Source organism: Dendrobates tinctorius, unplaced genomic scaffold (genome assembly GCF_039654945.1).
Source record: "Dendrobates tinctorius isolate UK_male_01 unplaced genomic scaffold, ASM3965494v1 ptg000171l, whole genome shotgun sequence".
NCBI classification, from domain to species: domain Eukaryota; kingdom Metazoa; phylum Chordata; class Amphibia; order Anura; family Dendrobatidae; genus Dendrobates; species Dendrobates tinctorius.
Window position 1 is genome coordinate 13589712 of NW_027361838.1, and position 21126 is coordinate 13610837.

A 21126-nucleotide genomic window follows, 5' to 3' on the forward strand; every position below is an offset into this window, starting at 1 on the left:
CCACTGTGCTTCTAATGTAGAGCGCAGCGTTTTGGACACAGCGCAGGTGAGTCAGTTGGACACAGCAAACAGTAATTCTACATTTTTTTAAATTATTTTTTTTATTTTTCCCAAGGGGACTTGAACCTGTGTATTGTAAAATTACTGATCTTCTATGCTGTGTCATGGCACGTGGCAGACATGTGGATCTTCAGTAGACCTCAACTGCCATGACAATGCCACCTGCACCCCACAATCACATTGTAGGTGGGCTGAAATATGTTCAAAAGGACACCTCCCACCCATTTCCAACCTCTTAGGGTGTGTGCACACGCTGCGGATTCTGCTGTGGATGCGCTGCGGATTTGGCCCTGCGGATCCGCAGCAGTTTCTGCTGCATTGTACAGTACCATTATAAAACAAAAACCGCTGTGCACATGCTGCTGATTTTTTCGTGCGGATGTGCTGCGGGTTCAAATCCACAGCATGTCATTTGTTTGTGCGGAATCCGCAGCGGTTTCACACCTGCTCCATTGTAGAGGTGTGAAATCGCAGGGCTAAATCGCAGGTCTTTTGACCTGCGGATTTACCTACGCATTTTGCAAAATCCGCAGATCAATCCGCAGCGTGTGCATAGCCTTATATATCACGGTCATAATCAACAGTGGTATCTAAGGCCACGTGCACATGTTGAGTATTTGGTGAGTTTTTAACCTCAGTATTTGTAAGCTAAAACCAGAAGTGGTGAAGTGTTTCTATCCTCTGACTGTTAAACTCCTGATTTTGGCTTACAAATACTGATGTAAAAAATTCACCTAAAGCTGGAGTCACACATAGCGACTCACCAGCGATCCCGACAACGATATTAACGTGTCAGGATCGCTGGTGAGTCGCTATGTGATCACTGGTGAGATACCCGAGGTGTACGTTAGTTACCAGCTGATCGCTGGTCTCCCGCCTGTCACATGCAGCGATGCGTGTTGGCCAGCGGGAGACCAGCGACCAAAAAAATGTCCAGGGCTTTCCTACAGCGATCCCGGCAGGGGGGGGAGGTCGCTGATCGCTGTTGTGTCACAAAACTTGTGACTCAGCAGCGATCTCGCTAGTGAGATCGCTATGTGTGACGGGGCCTTAAGACTCAAAGTGTGCACATGGCCTAAGGGGTTAAATTGCTGCATCACAATCTGCATCTTGCTGTGTTGCCCCTAGCCTAATGAACTTCTTGGAGACAGGAAATTGAACTACATAAGGCTGGATTCACATACCCACGTTTTGTGGCCCAAGCAAGAACTGCGGATCTACAGAGCGCGACACCCCAAATATATCCCACCGTGATATGGAACAAATACAAATCAGGTCTGTAAGCGTCCACAATTGGAGCGCGCTTCATAGGCTTCACTGGCTGCTTTCCATCAGCAGTAGAGAAGAGAGTACAGAAAGTGACATTTATAAAATATACATGGTAATTTATAAGGCTAGGAGTGTACAAAATATATTGGCTCCATAGAAGCCACATTTCCATGGCAGTGTTTTGTTTCAGTAGAGGGGTTCACAAAATATGAGTGCTGATCTTCTTCTTTAGGCTGTGTGCACACGCTGCGGATTTTGCTGCGGTTCCGCAGCGGTTTTGGCCGCTGCGGACCCGCAGCAGTTTTTGCTGCGGTGTACAGTACAATGATTCCCTATGGGAATCAAAAACCGCAGTGCAGACGGTGCGGAATTTTCCGCGCGGATTATCTGCGGTTTTCAATCCGCAGAAAGAATTGACATGTCAATTCTTTCTGCGGATTCTCCTGCGGTTTGCCATCTCCTCCATTGAGATGAAAAACCGCAGGGCAAAACCGCAGAGCAATCCGCAGGTAAAACCGCAGGTCTTTTGACCTGCGGTTTCACCTGCGGATTTTACAAAATCCGTGCGGATGAATCCGCACCTAATCCGCAGCGTGTGCACACAGCCTTAGAGCTGTCAGACATGAGCTTCAAACCAGGAGGTCTCTGCTGAATGGCTCTGTATTTGATGTGTGACTGATCGCTGAAATGACAGCAGCACTTCCAGGAAATGAAGGCGGACTCCTGCCAGCCGAGTTCCCTTCTACTGTCTCTTCTTGACTGCAGTTCCTGGGGTTACAGCATTGGCTGTGAGGAGACACTGATGTGGGTAGAATTTCTCTTCACCTGCTGAGACTCTGTGATTCAGAGGATTAGTCAGACCCCAGAGCCAGGTCCTTCTGGTCAAACACCGGTCATAGTGTTACATTCCGAGTACTGAGTGCTAAAGCCATGAAGCCAGGTCTGGAATTCAGTAGGAAGTCGTATACTACCTGCACCATGGCCATGACTCTCTGCCGCCTTGTGGCTCTAGAACCTGGCAATGTCTGACTTGCTGGTTCTGTGCCCTAGTTCTCGGTTCTGGTGGAATACTGACATGAATCTGGTGACCTCTCCACATGCAGAAAAACACAATGACGTGAAGTGTTACGGATGGGAATTGTGTCAGACACGGATGACTCTGGACTTTGTGCAGATGCTTTTATCCCTTATTTCCTTCCCCCCACGCCATAGTCTGAGCAATGCCCCCCAGGACACGAGGCTGACGAGGAGCTGCTCAGTGCAGGGGCCACCACAGATGGGGGCGGTTGTCCAGTCAGGATGTTCTCTACTGGTCTCTCATGGCGGCTGCGGATAGAGCGGCAGCTGACACCAGCCCTGCTGCCTGGGAGGAATGGCTCACTGCTCAGCCCTCACAAGCGGCTGCAGCCTGGCGGCGGATAAACAAAAGCAGTTTCTGTTTTTCAGCTGCCAGAGAATGAGGGGGGAAGGTGGAGGCGGAGCCCACAGGGAAAACCAGGTCTCCCTCCCTCTGCAGGAGCTGCGGTGACTCAGGCTGATGTGTCTGGCCCCCTCCATAGCCGGATATGAGCCACCAGCAGCACGAGTCATGTAAAGCCCACACGGCAGCCACGTCTCCCCTCACAGCCGGCTCTCACAGCCAGTGCCATGGCCGGCGCTGCAGCGTGCTGACTGGTGGAGCCGTCTCCGTGCAGAGCTGCCTGCCCACATGTCATGATGTCAGCGATACATGAGGGCAGGCTTGTCAGTGACAGCCTAGTCAGCCTGTACTCGGCTTGTTGGAGCTGACAACAACAGATTGGTCACTGCGCTGTCTGACCATGGGCCGAGGCGGGCTGCGGCTTCTACCCCATCAGGTTTCACAACTTTTCGCCGCAGCCCGCCGGATTTGAAAACCTGACATGTGAAAGTCGCCACTGACTTTCCTAACTATTCTTCCATATTCAGGCTACTTTCACGTCAGTGTTTCTGCATCAGGCGCGATGCGGCGAAATGTGTAAAAACCGGATCTGGCGCCTGTTGCCACCGGCTCCGTTTTTTCCCCCATAGAGTTTCATTATCACCGGATGCCTATGCGGCATATCCGGTTTTTGCCGGATCCGGTCAAAATTGCCGGTCTGGCGTCTGGAAAAAAAACGTATGCAATGTTTTTTCCAAACGCCAGACCGGTTTTTCGCACTGCGAATGCCCAAAAGACCTTCTCTGCCAGGAATATACCCGGCAGAAAGAAGAATCCGGTGTCTGCGTTTGCGGCCGGATTCGGTAGTCCGGTTTTTCGCCGCATTGTGCCGGGACAAAAAAACTGACATGTGAAAGTAGCCTTACCCATTAACGACAAAGGGCAATTTTGATTAAAGTTTGTGAACCGTGTTCGCCTTCTCAAAGACGTCATATGGTAACATGCGCTGCAGAAATATGTGAGGACCCTGCACTGTTCCCTGCGTTTAGTCATGAAATATTCCAGTGTAATTAACCGCATAAAATCACAGTTGAACCGTGAGACACTTTTAGGACACATTCGCACATTCAGTATTTGGTGTGTGTTTCTTTTTTTTTTACCTCAGTTTTTGGCCAAACCCAGGAGAGGGTGATAAATACAGAAGTGGTGCCGAGTCTGACGACGTTTCCATTATAATTTTCCTCTGTTCCTCTCCTGGTTTTGGCTTAGGCCTGTTTCACACTTCAGTTTTTTCTGTCAGTCCAAATCCGCCAAAATAGAGGAAAACGGATCCACAGGCGGACTGACAGAAACGTGTGGCAGAGGATCGGCGGATGTACGGATCCGCCGATGGTGAAAATTTAAAGGAACCGCGCCTGGGGGAAAAATGGAAAAAAAATACCGGTGATGTAGTGTTCTCCGGGAGCGGCCGTGATCTCGCGGGAGCCGGCTATGTCGGGGCCGTGAGATGAGTAGCTGCGATGGACATACGGGAGCAGCAGCCATGATGTGGGGGATTTCGCTGGAGCGGTAAAGAGAGAGACAGATTGAGATTTTCATCCAGCAGCCAGACAGAATTGCGGGTTAAAACACAGAATAGCGGATCCGGAGGGAGAAAAAACGTTACATGCTCCGTTCGGTCTGGTCAGCGGACGCCAAAATATTGGCGGATCCGCAAATATGCGGATGCTACGGACGGCCATCAGTCAAAGTCCGCCGATAATGAAAGTCAATGGGGAAAAAACGGATCCGCAAAGAAGAATGGCGGATCCGTTTTTTTTCCAAAACGGCGGATTTTGACTGATGGTGAAAAACTGATGTGTGAAACAGGCCTTAGGGTATGTGCACACGTATGCAGAAAATTCCTGACTGAAAACCGGACTCCTTCCCAGAAAACGCGTGTGTTTTCTGCGCGGTTTTAGTGCATTTTTTGCACAAAAAAGCGCGTTTTTTATGCGTTTTTTTTCCGGAGCGTCCCCAATCTCATAGAAAATAGCTAGAAATGCGGATTTTTCCGCAAAATTAATGAGAATGCAGCGTTTTTTTACCGCGATGCGTTTTTCACAGAAGAAAACGCATCATTATGCCCAAAAAGTGCAGAATTCATTAAAAGAATAATAATAATAATAATCTTTATTTTTATATAGCGCTAACATATTCCGCAGCGCTTTACAGTTTTGCACACATTATCATCACTGTCCCCGATGGGGCTCACAATCTAAATTCCCTATCAGTATGTCTTTGGAATGTGGGAGGAAACTGGAATACCCGGAGGAAACCCACACAAACACGGGGAGAACATACAAACTCCTTGCAGATGTTGTCCTTGGTGGCATTCGTACCCAGGACTCGCAGCGCTAACCACTGAGCCACCGTGCTGCCCCAAAATGAATGGGATGCTTCTTTTAAGCGTTTTGTAAGTGTTTTGGTAAACGCTTACGTGTGCCCATACCCTCACAGATACTGAGGTAAATTACTGATAGCGTGACTGCGGCCATAAGCTCAACCTCAGCCCTCAGGTATCACATAAAACCTACACATTGTATGAAGCCATTTTTAAGGGCAGAGACACACTGGCGTATTTCTCGTGTGAGAATCGCACCGTAAGCCTCGCACTGGCTGTCGGCTCTCCTGAGCTTGACAGCTGCATAGTAATCCATCACGCTGTCATGCTCAGGTCAGGAGAGGTGCCGGCCAGTCCATGCAGTGCGATGTGATTATCGCAGGAGAAATACAATAGTGTGACTCCAGCCTTATACAGAATCTACAGTTCTTTTTTTTTTTCCAGGTTCTATATGACATAGTTCCATGATACATTAGGTGTCTTATTGCTTAGTTACTTTGGAGAACGTTCCCACAATTAGTGCTTGTTCAGGCTTTCACGCAGCTGAATTTCCCCATTAATCCTGCACCTCAGATCACTTGCATTTTTTTTTTTTTTTTTTTTTTAGATAAGGCCAGGTTCACATTACGTTAACACAGCCCGTTCAACGCATAGAGTTGACGGGCTGCGTTAACGCTATAGCATAACTCGATATGCGTTATGCTATACCGCTAGCGCCGATGATTCATCAGCGCCAGCGGTTACAGAACCTCAGACGCTGCAGCCCACGTCCGAGGCTCCATCAGTGAATGACAGCACACCGCAAATGCATGCTGATTTACGGCATGTGTTGCGATGCGCCACATAATGGGGGTCAATAGCAGCATTAACGGACTGCCATAACGCAGGGTGACCCCCAGCCTTACATGTGCAAACATATAGATATATGTGGGGTGGACAGAAAAATATCCATGAGTTATAAATCGGCAATTTACTTGTGTGGTTTATTGTACGTGTATTAACCCCTTGCTACCAGACACACTCCCATTACTAACCAAGTGGTATAAAAAAAACCTTTTTTTCTGATGTTTTATTTGAATAAAGACTCACTCACACTGTCCCTCGTTCGCCATTTTATTTAAAAAATAAAAAAAATCCCAATCCAGACGTCGATACCTATATGATAGAAATAAAAACAAGACAGTCCCTTGTTCACCAATTCATTACCAAAAAATGTTCCCAAGAAGCTCCTCTGTAATCCATGTTCCCGACACTGTTCAGAGGTGTATAGTTTTTTCCTTCACAGTAAGCCATCTGTTAAAGAAGGGCCCACAAGTTCTCACTAGGGTTTGGGTTAGGTGAGGAAGGGGATCATGTCATTATTTTTTCATCTTTACAACCTGTACTGGCAGCCAAGTAGTAGAGCACTTTGATGTATGTGATGGAGCATTGTCCTGCATACAAATCATGGTTTTCTTGAAAGATGTAGACTTTTTTTTTTTGTACCATTGCTTGAAGAAACTGTCTTCTAAAAACTGGCAGTAGATTTTTCAGTCCATGTCCAACTATCTAATCTTTAATAATACTACCCCACCTCCCCCTTATTGGGATCTCGGGCTGTTACTGATCCACCAAGGGCCCATCCATTTAGTCTGTCAAGCGTCCCTCTTCTAATCAGCCCATAAAATCTGTCTTAAGATACTTCTTGGTCCAGTCTTGACATTTGAACTTCTGTGTCTTGTTCAGTGGAGGTTGGATTTCAGCCTTCCAGACCTTGGCCATGTCTCTGGGCACTTCAGGAAGGTCTCAATTCTGGGATATGACAGAACTGGAGGATAATAGATTCCTGGTTGCTTCACGTTTAGTTGTTCTCAAATGTTTGGCGGTTAACATATCAACAGCGCTGGTTCTGTTAAGTGATCTCAGTGGCTCTGAGCACTCGTGCCATCAACTGTAGCTGAGCTTGGTGTCTGCAGCGCCATCAACGTGACATTAATGCTGCTGCAGACAATAACATATACTGGGAGAAGCAGCATGATATCAGACTGTAGCTGAGGATGGTGAATAAGGCTGAGTGTGTTTAAGGCCGGCGTTACACTTACGAGAAACTCGCATGAGTCTCTCATCTTAGGGTATGTGCACACGCTGCGGATTCCGCTGCGGTTTTGGCCGCTGCGGACCCGCAGCAGTTTTAGCTGCGGTGTACAGTACCATTCAAATGAATGGTAAACAAAAACCGCTGTGTAGACGGTGCGGAAAAATGCGCGCGGATTTCCTGCGGTTTTGAGACCGCAGAAAGAATTGACATGTCAGTTCTTTCTGCGGAATCCGCAGCGGGTTCCTATCTCCACCATTGTGGAGATGGTGAATCCGCAGGCCTAAACCGCAGATAATCCGCAGGTCTTTTGACCTACGGTTTTATCTGCGGTTTTTGCAAAATCCGTGCGGATTAATCCGCAGCGGATTCCGCAGCGTCTGCACACACCCTTAATACCCGGCACTTGGTACCGGAGTGCGCGGCTGCATAGAAATACATGCTGTCATGATCCATTTTTGGATCTGTGTCAGAGTCTCGACTCTCTTATATAAACCTCTTTCCTTTCTGGCCCTTGGGGGTTAATATGAGTTTTTGCCCCCCGGTGGCCGCTGCTGGTGTTACTACAACTGTAGTTGGTCAGCTGCTGGTCTTACTACATTTTAGTTAGTCAGCAGGTGCAGACTACTCCCACTTCCCTTTATAAGCCCACCTGGAGCTGCAGATCACTGTTGATAATACTGGTCATTTGGTAACCAAACTTGGTGAATACTGGACCTACCTGGTGCAGAGGGGGTTCAGCTTAGGCCTGTTTCACATTTCAGTTTTTCGATGTCAGTCAAAATCCACCAGAGTGTGAAAAACACGGATCCATTTTGCCAAAAATGGATGACACAGGATTTGTTTTGAGCTGATTTCTTTTGAAATTTAAAGTGACATGACTCTGGAAAAGGAGAGAGAGAGTTTTTTTGTTGCTAGAATTTGGGGTTAAAATTCATGAAAGGAAATTGTTTTGGGCATGCTCAGTATAAAAAGGCGGATCCGTTGGCGGATTCCGTCAATTAACGGTTGTCAACGGATCCGCCGCCCATAGGCATCCATTATAACGCATGGCGGACAGTGATGGATCCGTTGCTATACGCTTTTTTGACGCACACAAAAAAACGTTTCATTGTCCGTCCACTCAAGACAGCGGACGTCAAAATTTTGACGGCTATGTCAAAAAACGGATGCAACGGGTGACCATCCGTCAAAATCCGCCGCAATGCAAGTCAATGGGGGAAAAAAACGGATCCGCCAAAAAAAATGGCGGATCCGTTTTTTTTTTTTGCAAAACGGCAGATTTTGACTGATGTCAAAAAACTGAAGTGTGAAACAGGCCTTATCTGGAGCAGTGGTGATGTTTTATTTTTTTGTTGCTTTAACACTGTGGTGTCTGTTTTATCCTTCCTTTCATGTTATTGGTGCAGTTCACTTTATTCCCTGTCTCACCTCCTGGGGAGGGGGTTGGGTGTTTAGCTCAGGGACAAGTCGGGGATTTGGGCCTCACTACCATCAAGTGTACCCCCAAGTTAAGTCAGGGCACCTCCTTAGCCTGAGGGGGCAGTTCAGGGGCCCAGGTTCCTGTTTTTTTTCCCCACTGCCATGTGACACATGCAGCTGCGCACTCCGGTTCCGAGTGCCGGCGGCAGTGCCGGGTATTAAGATGTGAGACTCATGCAAGTTTCTCGTGTGTTGCTGGCCTAACCACTTTACTCCCCTCTTTCTCACCTTCATGACGAGGCCAAATTTTACAATTCTGACCAGTGTCACTTTGAGGTAATAACTCTGGAACATTTCAACGGATCCCAAAGATTGTTTTTTTTCTTGTGACATATTGTAGTTCAAGATAGTGGTAAAATGTGTTTATATATGACTTGCATTTATTTGTGAAAATATCGGAAACTTGGCAAAAATTTCACACTTTTCAAACTTCTAATTTTTATGCCCTTAAACCAGAGCTATGTCATGCAAAATAGTTAATAACATCTTCTACATCTGCATCATTTTTGAAACCTCATATTTTTGTTAGGGTTAAAAGCTGATCAGCTTTTTTTTTTTTTTTTGACCACATCACATTTGAAGTGACTTTAAGGGTCCTATATGACAATAAAATTACTCAAAATAGACACCATTCTAAGAACTGCACCCCACATTCAAGATGTTTATTAACCCTTCCAATGCGTCACAGGAATTAATGGAATCTGAAAGGAAAAAATTAACCTTTTACTTCAGCCCCAAGATTTCTGTTTGGACGAACGGCAGGGCTCTGAAGGGAAGGAGCGCCAGTTGACGTTTTGAGTGCAAAATTTGCTGGAATCATCAATGGACCACATTTTGCATTTGGAGAGCCCCTGACGTGCCTAGACAGTGGAAACCCCTCATGGAATGTATCTAGATGTGTGTTGAGCAACTTTAACCACCCCCCCTCCCAGGTGTTTATAACGTAGAGCCATGAAAACAGGTCACACTTTTCCCACTAAATATTTTTGGCCCACATTTTTTATTTTCACAAGGGTAACAAGAAAAAATGCACTGTGAAATTTCTCCTGAGTACGCCGATACCTCATATATGGTTGAAAACTACTTTTGAGGCACAGTGCAAACCTCAGGAAGAAGCACCATATTGGAGTTCAAATATTGCTGGAGTGGTTTAACGGTGCCATGTCACATTAGCAGAGAACCTGAGGTGCCAGAACAGTAGACCCCCCCCCCCCCCCTAAAAACTACACCTCTCAATGAATTCCTTTAAGGGTGTAGTGATAGTGTGTAACAGAATTGTGTACCATTGGGCAGTGAAGAAAGAACAATTAAATTTTTACCACTAAAATTTAGCTTTAGCCACAGATTTTACATCTTCACACTGGGAAATGGCACCAGAATTTGTCCCACAACTTCTGCTGAAATCCCAAAGGGTGAGTGTCATGGGTTTACCATGATAGAGAGGAGTCACAAGACCACAACATCTGACTTTTACTCCTGCACTTTTAGAAGCACTTCACCGTCATGTTAAAAAGTGCAGGTTTCTTTTAGCAGTGCAGGGGTTAATCTGCTCAATTGAGAGGTCTTGGAAGCCTTCCTGCATTAAAGGTACTGTCTGTCACACTTAGCGATGCACCAGCGATCCCGACAACGATATGACGCGGTCAGGATCGCTGGTGCATCGCTAAGTGGTCGCTAGTGAGCTGCCAAACAGGCAGATCTCACCAGCGACATAGCAGCGGTCGCTACTTACCTGTCATACGAGGCAATGAAGACGTCCTCCCGCCTGCGTCCACGCGTCGCTCGTCTTCACAGCAAGAAGCTGACGACGAGAAACGGCCCAGGCTGTTCTCGCGCGATCAGCGATAATCAGCGGGGGAGCCGGTCGGAGGTAAGTATCGCACACAGCGATATCGCTGCTGCGTCACATAACCAGTGACCTTATAGCGATATTGCTAGCCGACGAGCGACGCGTGGACGCGGGCGGTAGGACGTCAGGATCGCCGCGTCTGAAAGGTAAGTATTGTCCGCTGTATCGCTGCTGCATCGCTGTGATATCTGCCTGTGTGGCAGCTCACTAGCGATCATTTAGCGATGCACCAGCGATCCTGACCGCGTCATCTGGCCTCTGTTCAGTGGTGTCCTTTTCAGAAGTGCACAAAACCAACGGCACTTTCAGAGATTTACATGGAAACCCCAAACCCCAGTGTAAAGTGTAGAATGCAGGATAAATATGAGCCAAGCCTTACTGCGATCTTTGGGAGGCAGAATGAAAAAAATCAACAGCAGGTGAAAAATTGGTGTTGCGCCATTCCTCGTACATTGTAAGTGATTAAGCAACTTTATTTTTCAGGTCGGTACAATTACTACAATGCCAGACTTATATTGGGTTTTTATGTTTGGCTGCTGTCACACACTAAACGCTTTTTATTGTAGAAACAAGTTTTTCAAAGCTTTATTTTGAGAGCTAGAATTTTTCCACATTACTGCTGACAGTCATTTGAGGGCTTATTTTTTTGCAAGACTAGTAAACCTTTTTATTAGTACCTTTTTCGGTCATAACATTATTTTATTTATTTTTTTTGACGGCTTTCTATTCCAACTTTTGGGAGACAGAATGTACAGAAACCAGCAATCCAGAAATATATATATTACACACATATATACACAGTTGTGCTCAAAAGTTTACATACCCCGGCAGAATTTCTTGCTTTCTTGGCCTTTTTTCAGAGAATATGAATAATAACACCAAAACCTTTTCTCCACTCATGGATAGTGGTTGGGTGAAGCCGTTTATTGTCAAACTACTGTGTTTTTTTCTATTTTTAAATCATAATGACAACCCAAAACATCCAAATGACTCTGATCAAAAGTTCACATACCCTGGTGATTTTGGCCGGATAACATGCACAGAAGTTGACACAAATGGGTTTGAATGGCTACTAAAGGTAACACCCTCACCTGGGCGCTGTTTGCTTGTAATCAGTGTGTGTGTGTATAAAATCTGAGTATCAGGGATCCAGACAGACGCTTGCATCTCTCATCCAGCCCCTGATGTTTCTGGACTGTCAGTCATCGGGAAAGGGGGGGGCGGGGCAAAAAAAATTGTCAATGGATCTATGGGATAAGGTAGTTGAACTGTATAAAACAGGAAAGGGATACAAAAAGATGTTCAAGGAATTGATAATGCCAGTCAGCAGTGTTCAAACTGTGATTAACAAATGGAAAATCAAGGGCTCTGTAAAAACAAAACCTCTGTCAGGTAGACCACCAAATCTGATGTCCACTACTGCCAGCAAAATTGTTCGAGATGCAGAAGAAAGCCCACAAATAACATCAGCTGAAATACAGGACACTCTGAAAACTAGCGGTGTGGCTGTTTCAAGATGCACAATAAGGAGGTACTTGAAGAAAAATGGGCTGCATGGCCGAATCGCCAGAAGAAGGGCCCTTACTATACAAATGCCACAAAGTATTTCGCCTACAATATGCAAAACAGCACAGAGACAAGCCTCAAAACTTCTGAAACAAGGTAATTTGGAGAGATAAGACCAAAATTGAACTTCTTGGCCACAACCATAAACGTTTGGAGAGGGGTCAACAAGGCCTATGATGAAAGGAACACCGTTCCTACTGTAAAGCACAGAGGAGGATCACTGATGTTTTGGGAATGTGTGAGCTACAAAGGCACAAGAAACGTGGTCAAAGTTGAAGGAAAGATGAATGCAGCACACTATTAGCAAATACTGGAGGCAAATTTGCAATCATCAGCCCGGAAGCTGAGCATGGAACGTACTTGGACGTTCCAATATGACAACATTCCAAAACACAAGGCCAAGTCGACCTGTCATTGGCTACAGCAGAACAAAGTAAAGGTTCTGGAGTGGCCATCTCAGTCTCCTAAACCTACAGCTGGGTCCATATATATTTGGACAGAGACAAAATTTCTCTAATTTTGGTTCTAGACATTACCACAATGAATTTTAAGCAAAACAATTCAGATGCAGTTGAAGTTCAGATTTTCAGCTTTCATTTGAGGGTATCCACATTCAAATTGGATGAAGGGTTTAGGAGTTTCAGCTCCTTAACATGTGCCACCCTGTTTTTAAAGGGACCAAAAGTAATTGGACAATTGACTCCAAGGCTATTCCATGGACAGGTGTGGGCAATCCCTTCTTTATGTCATTCTCAATGAAGCAGATAAAAGGCCTGTAGTTGATTTGAGGTGTGGTGCTTGCATTTGGAAGGTTTTGCTGTGACGGAAACATGCGGTCAAAGGAGCTCTCCATGCAGGTGAAACAAGCCATCCTTAAGCTGCAAAAACAGAAAAAACCCATCCGAGAAATTGCTACAACATTGGGAGTGGCAAAATCTACAGTTTGGTACATCCTGAGAAAGAAAGCACTGGTGAACTCATCAATGCAAAAAGACCTGGGCGCCCACGGAAGACAACAGTGGTGGATAATCGCAGAATAGTCTCCATGGTGAAGACAAACCCCTTCACAACAACCAACTAAGTGAACAACACTCTCTAGGAGGTAGGCGTATCAATATCTAAATCTACCATAAAGAGAAGACTGCATGAAAGTAAATGCAGAGAGTGCACTGCACGGTGCAAGCCACTCATAAGCATCAAGAATAAAAAGGCTAGACTGGACTTTGCTAAAAAAAAACAGATAAAAAAAAAAACAAGCACAGTCCTGGAAGAACATTCTGTGGACAGATGAAACCAAGATCAACCTCTACCAGAATTATGGAAAGAGAAAAGTATGGCGAAGGAGTGGTACAGCTCATGATCCAAAGCATACCACATCATCTGTAAAATACGGCGGAGGCAGTGTGATGGCTTGGGCATGCATGGCTGTCAGTGGTGCTGGGTCACTAGTGTTTCTTGATGATGTGACACAGGACAGAAGCAGCCGAATGAATTCTGAGGTATTCAGAGCCATACTGTGTGCTCAGATCCAGCCAAATGCAGCCAAACTGGTCGTCGTTTCATACTATAGATGGACAATGACCCAAAACGTAAAGCCAAAGCAACCCAGGAGTTTATTAAAGCAAAGAAGTGGAATATTCTTGAATGGCCAAGTCAGTCACCTGATCTCAACCCAATTGAGCATGCATTTCACATGTTAAAGACTAAACTTCAGACAGGCCCACAAACAAACAGCAACTGAAAACCACTGCAGTGAAGGCCTGGCAGAGCATCAAAAAGGAGGAAACACAGCGTCTGGTGATGTCCATGAGTTCAAGACTTCAGGCAGTCATTGCCAACAAAGGGTTTTCAACCAAGTACTAGAAATGAACATTTTATTTACAACTATTCTGTCCAATTACTTTTGGTCCCTTTAAAAACAGGGTGGCACATGTTAAGGAGCTGAAACTCCTAAACCCTTCATCCAATTTTAATGTGGATACCCTCAAATGAAAGCTGAAAGTCTGAACGTCAACGGCATCTGAATTATTTTGTTTAAAATTCATTGTGGTAATGTCTAGAACCAAAATTAGAAAAATGTCTATGTCCAAATATATATGGACCTAACGGTAAATATCTCGCCCACTCTGGGGAGATCTCATAGACAGCCCAGGAATTTACAGGAACTGGAGGATTTTTGCAAGAAGAGTGGGCAGCTTTACCATCTGAGAAAATAAAGAACCTCATCCAAAACTACCACAAAAGACTTCAATTTGTCATTGATGTTAGAGGGGGCAATAGTATTAAGAAATCGGGTATGTAAACTTTTGATCAAGGTCATTTGGATGTTTTGGGTTGTCATTATGATTTAAAAAGAGAAAACATAGTAGTTTGACAATAAATGGCTTCACCCAACCACTAACCATGAGTGGAGAAAAAGTTTTTGTGTGATATTTCATATTCTCTGAAAAAAGGCTTAGAAACCAAATGTAAACTTTTGAGCACAACTTTATGTATGGGTGTATACACTGAAGAGCCTGGCATTGCCCGGGCATAGTAACGAACTGCTGCCCTGCTCTCCACCCGCCAGTGGGCGAGGAGATATATATATATATTTTTTTTCCTTTTACGGTGTTGACTAGTATGATTTCATGTGTCAGGTCATTCCCAAAAACTGCAATACCAGTCGTGTATTTATTTAATTTTTTTAAGGTAATGGATGTATGCTGACATGTTTTTAAATAAGGAAGAAAAACTACTAGATGAGGGGTTAAATATTTAAGTTAGGTGAGTGGTGACAGCCGGGTAACGGGACTGAAGGAGATGTGAGGGAATAGGGTCTCTAGTGCAGGTAGAAAAGAGAGGAGATGAAATGAGCCTGGACACTTCTTCTTCCGTGACCGGTTCAGACCGAAAGTGAGAGAGATGCTGTGCGTGAGGGAGGACCATGCATGATATTAGTGGATGGGGGGGGGGAAATATTCCCATTGGAAATGATCAGGGTTTTTTTTTTTTAATTTAAATATTTGGCAAGATTGTGAGTGGTATGGGCCTGGACTCTTGGATTGAGGAGAGAATAAAGTTAGTCCTTTAGGATTGTTGGCTAGTGAGGTGATGGTGTTGAAGTAGGTTTGTTTGCATAGCTGAAGGGAAGAGTTGTATGTTTTTAAGCATAAACTTATAATGGATGAAATCTTCTGCCATGGATTTTCTCCACAGATGTGGAGTATGACAGACAGTTGGAGACACGGTGGAATATGGAATGCAAATTTGTGTGGGAAGAAGCCTGACTGGAGCCACAGGTACCATATGACACTGCTCATTTCAGGGTCACAGAGTAGTGGCAGTTATTTGCCTGTGATGCCACTGAAGTGACTACTGGCAGGGCAGCGGCAGACGGTGTGGCACTCTGTGATGGGAGATGACCTCACTATTGGGGACACAACTATTTTTAGCATGACTGTGTATGTCTGGGTTGGTAAGAGCAGAAACTCTACAAGTGTAATAAATTTTCATGTGAGATCTGACAGGAAGGGTGCATGAACTGTTAAGCCTGTTGTGTTGGTCACACACATGACCACAGCAGTCAGTGACAGACAACAGAGATATATGTGGCCATTCATGTGCGGGATGGATCTTCTCATAGTAACTGGAGACGCGAGCAGTGCTGGCTGTCAGAGGAGACCGATCACTATTACTGTTATTAATAATACCATTGGTTCCATGGTGCTGCACATGAGAAGGGGTTGCATACAAATTACAGATATCATTTACAGTAAACAAACAATAGCAGACTGATACAGCGGGTAGAGGACCCTGCCCTTGGGCTTTCAATCTACAGGATGGTGGGAAAGGAGACAGTAGGTTGGGGGGGTTACAACAGCTCCGGTGTTGGTGAGGCGGGAGGTGCGGTAATGGTGAGGAGGCAGCGAGTCATTGCAGGCTGTAAGCTTTGAGCACTAGAGTTTCCTCTGCAGCATCCCTGTCTGGGAGACTGCGTAAAGATGCAAAACCATAGGAGATGTTGTACACCCCCCTTTATACATGATGGATAAAGTAAATGAAGGGACCCAAATTCAACATTAATTTAAGATTTTATTGGGGGTTAACTGGTTGGACTCAGTTCTAATAAAGTGTAATTGTCATTAAATTGTAGCTTGCACTTTTATCATGCAAACTTGAATATCAACAGATGGACATACATTAGACCTGGTCTTAACCCGCCTCTGCTCTCTTTCTAACGTCACCACCTCCCCTCTTCCTCTATCTGACCACCATCTACTCACTTTCTCATCCTTGTCCTCCTCACCTGTAACCCATGTCCAGCAGCATGCGCACCCCCGCAGAAACCGCACACATCTAGACACTCGCACACTCTCTGACTCTATTCTACCACTGTCCTCCATATCTTCACTCCACAACACTGCCCCTACTTTCTACAATACCACTCTCGCCTCAGCCATTGACTCGGTCGCCTCTGTCATGCATAACAGAGTGCGACGAATCAATAGACAACCATCACACAATAGTGTGGCGCCCCTGAGGCTTCAGTCGCCACGGAGGTACTGCACCTTCTCCTAAGGTGTAGTGCCCCACCATCCAGGTAGGGTGGGAACTCCTGACCACGCTCCACACCTGCATTCCACACACAGGATAGTTCAGTGGGGCCACCTAGCAGCTTTATGCTGGGGGTTAGCAGAGCACCCCTCGTGGAACCCTGCTTCGTAACGAGATATGCTGGGAGGCGGGTGGACTAAGATGATACAAAAGAGTGAAAGTTAGAAGTTAGTTAGTTGGTTAGAGAGAGTAGAGAGAAGATGGGTGTCTGAGGGACGTGCTGCAGCAGGTCCTAGTGATCTGGGCTGCTGGCACGAGAAAGACCAGAGAAAGAGACTGATAAGATTGATAACCTAACCTTCCATAAGAGAGAGAGAGAACAGATCGGAACGAAGGAGAATAGAAGGACGGTGGGAAGCAGGTTGAGAAAGAGAGAGAACCCTTCCAGTCCAGAGAGCGCAAAGGCCGGGGCCCGGTCCCCGAGGTTGATTGGATCTTTATGTCCGGCAACAGACACCTGGAGGAGTAGTGAGCCGCTAACGCCTTGCTCCCATCATAGACTTGGGACACAACAGCAACTGAATAGAGAGCCGAGACGCAGAGTGGAGTCTCCGAAGCAGGCTACAGCTGTCTGTCATACAAGTAAAGACTAGGAACACCTAGAGAGAGGCATTCCAGGGTAACTAAGTACTGGAGTGCTTCGCATCTAAAGGCGCATTGGAGGAGTCATTCAGTAAGGTACATGTTGGCGGAGTGTGGAAGGGAAAATCCTATCCTGCCTGGAGGTTGGCTGGAGCCCTGACCTGGAGAACACAGTACGGAGGCAGGCAGTTGTGTGAACTGCAAACAGTGAGTAAAGCTTTGGAACCGCATACTCTGGTGTCCTCCAGTTATTCCCGCACCGCTACATCTGGGTAACATCATCCATACCGTTCTGCGCCTCTCCTCATCCATTGCACCTACACTGCCCTGGGACTACAGCTCCACCTGTGGGGAGCTATACCATCTCTGCTGCACCACACCATCAGTCCCAGCGGATCTGTATGCAGCGTTGGCTTACCATCTTACTTGCCAAACACCACGGGTGGCGTCACGAACTATTCATATAAACTTTAACACCATTAACATCACCGCCATTGATATTGGGCGCCCAGGGCCACGGACCGGGTCACCGCTGCTGTGACACTTTCCCGCCTCGACACCGGCCCGGTACCGAGTAACCCCGCTGCCCTGGGTTTGCGAGGGCGACCCAATTTCATCACTAAAAAGCTTTGGCAAGCATCCAGAATTGCAGAACGGTGCTGGAAGAAAACTCATTTGCAAAACAACTTCACTGCACTCAAACAAGCAACACTTGCATTCAAATCTTCCCTCACCTCTGCTAAACAGGCCTTCTTTACATCCCTTGTATCTTCCTTATCCTACAACCCCAAACAGTTGTTCAATACTTTTAACTCCTTCCTCCGCCCACCACTGCCCCCTCCAACTTCCCTAATCTCTGCTGAGGACTTTGCCACACACTTCAAAAACAAGATAGACCAAACACGGCAAGTCTTTATTGCTCAACCACCATAACCCCTTTGCATACCAGACCAATGCCCAAACCCCATAACCTCCTTATCTAACATCACTGAAGGGGAGCTTGCTCATCTTCTCTCCAAATCACACCTCACCACTTGTGCACTTGATCCGATCCCATCCCACCTCCTCCCCAACATCACCACCACTCTTATCCCATCCCTAACCCACCTCTTGAACCTATCACTAACTTCTGGTACCTTCCCTTCTGCTTTCAAACATGCCACAATCACACCTATCCTTAAAAAGCCAACCCTCAATCCAACAGCCACGTCCAGCTATCGCCCAATATCGCTGCTCCCCTTCACTTCTAAATTCCTGGAGCAGCATGTCCACGCTTAACTTTCCTCCCACCTCTCATCTAACTTGCTCTTTGACAATCTACAATCTCTGGCTTCCGCCCCCATCATTCCACTGAGACAGCTCTGACCAAAATTACCAACGACCTACTTACAGACAAAGCGAACGGACAATACTCATACTCCTCCTTCTAGATCTGTCCTCTGCTTTCGACACAGTTGACCACTGCCTCCTACTACAGATCCTCTCCTCCTTTGGCATCAGAGACCTTGCCCTATCCTGGATCTCCTCATACCTTTCCAACCACATTCAGCATCTCCCACTCCCACACTACCTCCTCATCCCACCCTCTCTCTGTTGGAATCCCCCAAGGCTCTGTTCTAGGACCCCTACTCTTCTCAAAGTCCCACGGATTCCAGTACCACCTTTATGCCAATGATACTCAGATCTACCTCTCTGGCCCAGACGTCACCTCTCTGCTCTCCAGAATCCCAGAGTGTCTATCAGCCATATCCTCCTTCTCTCGCTTCCTCAAACTCAATGTAGACAAATCTGAACTAATCATCTTTCCCCCATCTCACAGATCTTTCTTACCTGACCTTTCTATAACAATTGATGACATCACGCTTTCACCCGTACCGGAGGTCCGCTGCCTCGGAGTAACCCTTGACTCTGCCCTGTCCTTCAAACTGCACATCCAAGCTCTCTCCACCTCCTGTTGCCCCCAGCTCAAAAATATTTCCAGAATCAGTCCCTTCCTCAACTCTCAATCTACTAAACTACTTGTGCATGCCCTCATCATCTCCCGCCTCGACTATTGCAACATCCTTTTCTGTGGCCTCCTGTTGTGAATTCAATTTCTGGCCTACCTCTGGTTGCTGGTGAAGGTAGTGGAGATGGTTGTATTGACAGAGGGGTCACGAGTTCTCTTTCCAGGCTCCCTCTGGTGGTTACAGGAGGTAATGGAGCTGATCTAGTTAACAGAGGCCTGCCACCTGATAATGAGGAGGACAATTGGACATTGGGAGTTTCTGACTGGATTTAAGATAGCCGACTCCCTCTATCCCTGCTGGTGATTTTTTTTTTTTTTCCTGCCTCCTGAGGTCTTAGTTTCCAGCTCAGTCCCTGCATGCTCAAGCTAAGTGTTCTTTTGCTATTGTTCACATTTGATTTGGTTTTGTCTATTTCAGTTTTGTGTGGTCAGCCAGCCTCTGCTGGGGCTGTGCTGAATTTCCATCCTTAGGCTATTGTTTGTGCCAGTTTGTTTTTGTCCCTTATTAGATTGGCCTCTCTTTGCTCTGTTTTCAGAATATACCAGAGTCCTGATATAGCGGGCGAAGTCTAGTGACTTCAGTATTTTTTCTATCAGACGTGTTGGGCATTTTTTGCAGGGTTTTTTGCATGATTGCAGACAGTGTCTTTCCTTTCCTGTCCTGTCTAGTTAGTTTGGGCCTGATCGTTTGCTCAGCCTATTGTCCTACCTGCTTTTGTGTTTTCATATTGTCTCACCGACAATATATGTTTGGGGGCTATCTATTCCTTTGGGGTCTGCTCTGGGGCAGTTTAGATTTCCCCTTTCTTGCTTTAGGCTTATTTAGTTCTCCGGCTGTGTCGAGACGTCTAGAATCATCGTAGGTACGCTCCACGGCTACTACTAGTTGTGTGGATAGGATCAGGGGTCTGCAATCCGCTTAGTTACCAACCTCTCTGGTTTTCTGTGGCTCAGCTTGGTCTTGCTTTCCTCCTCGGTGACCCAATCATAACAGCCTCCCTGCTAATACCCTTGCACCTCTCCAGTCCTTCCTTAACTCTGTTGCCCGACTAATTCATCTCTCTCCTTGCTACTCCTCCGCTTCTACCCTCTGCAAATCTCTTCACTGGTTCCCATTCCCTCAGCGTATTCAATTCAAATTACTAACACTGACCTACAAGACCATCTACAACCTGTCTCCTCCATACATCTCTGAACTAATCTCCCGATCCCTTCCTGACGTAATCTCCGGTCCTCCCAAGACCTCCTCTCCTCTACACTTATTCGCTCCTCACCCAACCGCCACCAAGACTTCTCCCGAATAGCCCCCATCCTCTGGAATTCCCTGCCCCAACACGTCCGGCTATCAATCACACTCGGATCCTTCAGGCAGAACCTGAAAACCCACCTCTTCAGGAAAGCCTGCAATGATCCCTGCTGCCTCCTCACCACTACTGGAGCTACCGCCTCATAATCACTGGAGCTGCTGCAACCCCCCAACCTGTCTCCTTCCCCACCATCCTGTAGCATATAAGCCCGAAAGGGCAGGGTCCTCTCTCCCCGCTATATCAGTCTGTGATTGATAGTTTGTTTACTGTAAGTGATATATGTAATTCGTATGTAACCCCTTCTCATGTACAGCACCATGGAACCAATGGTGCTTTATAAATTAATAATATTGATACCTGCATGAGAGATCAAAATGATAGATTCCGACACCATTATTGCCATGTAGGAGGTCTTGTGACCTGTCTACACAAGCCTCTGACACTAAGCCAACATGAAGAGTGCCCTCTCTATACCATTTTGTAACACAGACAAAAAGATGTCCATTCCAATATTGGAAAGGCGCACGCTGCAGTTAATAGGTGTTTGCACT

At 46.2% G+C, this 21126-nt stretch overlaps 2 protein-coding genes across 2 annotated transcripts in view; one reads left to right on the forward strand and one right to left on the reverse strand.

Moving 5' to 3' along the window:
• Positions 1 to 21126, reverse strand: part of DLGAP1 (DLG associated protein 1) — a 966059-nt gene that overhangs the window by 35143 nt on the left and 909790 nt on the right. The window lies entirely within an intron of this gene.
• TGIF1 (TGFB induced factor homeobox 1) overlaps positions 1207 to 21126 on the forward strand; it is a 34136-nt gene continuing 14216 nt past the window's right edge. Inside the window, exon 1 of the mRNA XM_073550895.1 lies at positions 1207 to 1335. The gene's annotated coding sequence lies outside the window, so the exon portion shown is untranslated. The remainder of the gene's footprint in view (positions 1336 to 21126) is intronic.